We start from the raw sequence: 4676 nt of genomic DNA, 5'->3' as shown, positions 1-4676 counted from the left end.
CAAAAGTGCATTCCCGACTAGGATGTAGTTGTTTTCGCTCATCCCTGCACTGCAATCAGGAAGTAAATGTATGAATCAGCTTCTTTTACATTGTGTTGGTCATTCTACCTAGTTACTACCAATGTAGGAATACCTGGAACACGGGTGGTTAGACGACGGGAGCTAGGAATTTCCATCTCATTTTGTGCAGTTCTACTAAAACTAAGGTGTGTACTTCTAATTGCACAAATAGAAACGATATGGAGACAGACATCCCTGTTTACGCAAATATGAAATATGGTTATTTAAGCAGTAGGTGGCATTGCTTCATGCTTCATGTGATTTTACATTAACGGTCGCGATAAGGGCGTAGGGACAGCAAGGGCATAAAGTGGAGAGGCAGATGTGGTTGCCGAGAGCGGCAAACATTCAGGCAGCATGTTTGCATTTATCCCATTTTTTATCTCCTCGGCGACATTTTCATATGTGAGCGCAGAAAATCTAGACCTGCTCATTCTCATTTGCGTTGTCCCCCCAACACCCCTCACTTTCTTTCCTTTTTCGACCAAGAGACAGGTCCACTTCCCCCGACCCTTCACCATCCACCCCACTTTCTTCCCCTTTTCAACCATGAGACCGGTTGGGTAGCCAGTATCTACTACTTTCCCCCATTTCCTCTTAGAACCAAGTCCTAGATTCATGCTACAGCTTTCCCACTTTCTTCCCTGTTTGAACCAAGTCTTAGATTCGACTGTGTGAACTATCTTTACCTCTAATAATAGTAAAAGTCTAGGTGGCTTTGTAACAGCCGACGGAAGTAGAAAAAGATCCACATGCAGCCACATGGGGAGCTGGGGCAGTAGAGCAAGGCCGGTTTTGAAGGAAGATATACCTGAGGGTCGTCGGGATGTGGCAAAGACGGCATCGAGAGGCCGCATCTTGGCCACAATACTACATGGAGGAAGAAGGGTCGGAGGCCCTCCCGAGCCAGCGTTGTCTCGGAGAGAACGACACGGCCGCCGATCGGGATGCGCGGGCAGCTGTTGGTCTCCTCCCTCACCACCGATGACCGCGTGAATGATGCACCTACACCCCTGCCCTGGTTGAGGTGGTCTGGCCAGATTTGTGACCAGCGGTGAGTAGAGAGAGAGTGTGGCCACCTATGTCTTGTTTAGATCTGGAGAGCATGAGAGAGTGAAAGAGAGGAACCCTAGTAAAGCAAGCACCGAGGCTCCAGGTTATATATATAGTGGAGTGATTTTGTTGTAGCAACCGTTATTAAATTGAATACGCGTGAACCCGTATTTTCATTTAAAGTTCAAGTAAAAATAAAACTCGATCAATAACGTGCCACCGCTTCCAGGTCGCACTATCAAATCACCGCGTCCAGGACGCACTATGTACTGTATCATTCACGTGTGGTCCCCGACCCTCCATGAAGTTGAAAACTAGATGAGTCAAAATGTCAATTCGAATGCCTCTTTGTAAACAAATGTGCTCCTAGCTTCAAAAAAAAGTGCTCCTACATGTACCCGCGCATGGGTGTGAGAGAACTAGTGTGTGCGTGCACCACTTCTCTTTGTGAGAGTATAATATACTACGCCCAAAGAACGTTTGCCACAGGAGTAGTAGTAGTATAAGTGTGTGACGTGTGAGTTAAAAAAAGGTTTGCGGTGTCTTTTATTTTTAGAAGTTCTGAGAGTAGGGTGTGAAGAGCTGATACGTCCATTTTGCATCATGTTTTCCTATTATTATTTATAATGTTTTTATGCATAATAACACTTTATGGAGTAATTCAAATGCCTTTTCTCTCATAATATGGAAGGTTTACACAAAGAGGGAGAATACCGGCAGCTAGAATTCTGGACCTGAAAAAGCTATGTCAGCGATACCTATTCTGCACAACTCCAAATGAGCTAAAAATTTATGGAGAATTATTTTGGAATATTTAATAAATATTGGAGCAAATAACCACTAGAGTGGGGCTGCCTGGTGCCCACAAGACGCCAGGGTGGCGCGCCCTGGTGGGTGGTGGACAGCCCAGCCCACCTCCGGTGCCCATCTTCTAGTATATAAGGTTTTTTTACCTAGAAAAAAAATAACAGGAGGAATTTCGGGATAGAGTGCCGCCGTCTCGAGGAAGAACTTAGGCAGGAGCACTTTTGCCCTCTGGCGGAGCGATTTCGCCGGGGGAAATTCCCTCCCGGAGGGGGAAATCGAAGCCATCGTCATCACCAACAACCGTCTCATCTTTGGGAGGCCAATCATCAACATTTTCAACAACACCATCTCATCTCCAAACCCTAGTTCATCCCTTGTGTCTAATCTTTGTACTGAAACCTCAGATTGGTACCTGTGGGTGACTAGTAGTGTTGATTACATCTTATAGTTGATTGCTATATGGTATATTTGGTGAAGGATTATATGTTCAGATCCATTATGCTATTTAATACCCCTTTGATCTTGAGCATGGATATCATTTGTGAGTAGTTACTTTTGTTCTTGAGGTCACGGAAGAAGTCTTGTTGCAAGTAATCATGTGAACTTGATATTCGTTTGATATTTTGAAGGTATGTATGTTGTGATTCCCTTAGTGGTGTTATGTGAACGTCGACTACATGACACTTCACCATCTTTGGGCCTAAGGGAATGCATTGTGGAGTAGTTATTAGGTGATGGGTTGCCTAAGTGACAGAAGCTTAAACCCTAGTTTATGCACTATTTTGTAAGGAGCTGATTTGGATCCATATGTTTAATGCTATGGTTAGATTTTATCTTAATACTTTTCTCGTAGTTGCGGATGCTTGCGATGGTGTTAATCATAAGTGGGAGGCTTGTTCAAGTAAGAACAGCACCCAAGCACCGGTCCACCCACATACCATATTATCCAAGTAGCGAACGCGAATCAAACCAACATGATGAAAGTGACTAGATGAAATCCCCGTGTGCCCTCAAGAACGCTTTGCTTATTATGAGAGACCGTTTGGCCTGCCCTTTGCCACAAAAGGATTGGGCTACCTTGCTGCACTTTATTTACCATTACCACTACTTGCTCGTTACAAATTATCTTGCTATCAAACTACTTGTTACCGACAATTTCAGTGCTTGCAGAAATTACCTTGTTGGAAACCACTTGTCATTTCCTTCTGCTCCTCGTTGGGTTCGACACTCTTACTTATTGAAAGGACTATGATTGATCCCCTATACTTGTGGGTTATCAAGGCTCTTTTATGGCGCCGTTGCCGGGAATGAAGTTCTCTTGGTAAGTGGAAAACGGTAAGGAAAAAATTATATTACGTGCTGAAATTTATTGTCACTTGTTACTATGGAAAACAATCCTTTGAGGGGTTTGTTCAGGGTATCTTCACCTCGGCCGGAAACACAAAGAGTTGCCCCTCAACCTACTGCACCTACTAAAAATATTAGTTATGAAATTCCTTTGGGTATAATAGAGAAACTGCTAGCTAATCCTTATGCAGGAGATGGAACGAAACATCCCGACTTGCACCTTATATATGTGGATGAAATTTATGGATTATTTAAGCTTGCAGGTTTACCCGGAGATGAAGTTAAGAAGAATGTTTTCCCTTTATCTTTGTATGGAAAAGCATTGACATGGTATAGGCTATGCGATGATATTGTATCTTGGAACTGGAATCGATTGAAATTGGAATTTCACCAAAAAAATTATCCTATGCATCTAGTTCATCATGATCGGAATTATATATATAATTTTTTGGCCTCGTGAAGTAGAAAGTATTGCTCTAGCTTGGGGGAGGCTTAAGTCAATGTTATACTCATGCCCCAATCATGAGCTCTTGAGAGAAATTATCATTCATAATTTTTATGCTCGGCTTTCTCATAATGATCAATCCATGCTCGATACTTCTTGTGCTGGTTCTTTTATGAAGAAGACTACTGAATTCAGGTGGGATCTTTTAGAAAGGATTAAATGCAACTCTGAAGATTGGGAACTCGATGAAGGTAAAGAGTCAGGTATTAAGCTTGAGTTTGATTGTGTTAAATCTTTTATGAATACCGATGCTTTTCACAAGTTTAGCACTAAATATGGACTTGACTCTGAGATAGTAGCCTCTTTTTGTGAATCATTTGCTACTCATGTTGATCTCCCTAAGGAGAAGTGGTTTAAATACCATCCCCCTATTAAAGAAGAAATTAAATAACCGGTTGTAGCTAAAGATGAAACTATCATTTACAATGTTGATCCAGTTGTGCCTACTGCTTATATTGAAAACCCCCCTTTCCCTGTTAGGATAAAGGAACATGCTAAGGTATCAACAGTGGTTCACAAAAGTAATATTAAAGCACCTAAACCCCCTGAGCAAATTAAAGTAGAACCTAGTGTTGCTATTGTTAAAGATCTCTTGGTTGAAAATGTTGATGGGCATGTTATTTACTACTGTGATGAAGCAACTAGAACTGCCTATCCCGATGAAAAAGATAAACATAGACCAGTTGTTGGCATGCATGTTGTCTTAGTCAAAATAGGAGATCGATGTTATCATGGTTTATGTGACTTAGGTGCTAGTGTGAGTGCTATTCCTTTTACCTTATACCAAGAAATTATGGATGACATAGCACCCGCTGAAATAGAAGACATAGATGTTACTATTAAACTTGCTAATAGAGACACTATCACACAACTTGGGATTGTTAGAGATGTTGAAGTCTTGTGC

This window comes from Triticum urartu, chromosome 2A (genome assembly GCF_056163025.1).
Source record: "Triticum urartu cultivar PI428250 chromosome 2A, HENAU_Tu73, whole genome shotgun sequence".
NCBI classification, from domain to species: Eukaryota; Viridiplantae; Streptophyta; class Magnoliopsida; order Poales; family Poaceae; genus Triticum; species Triticum urartu.
The sequence above is the reverse complement of the archived record's forward strand: the minus strand, read 5'-3'. Positions refer to the sequence as shown.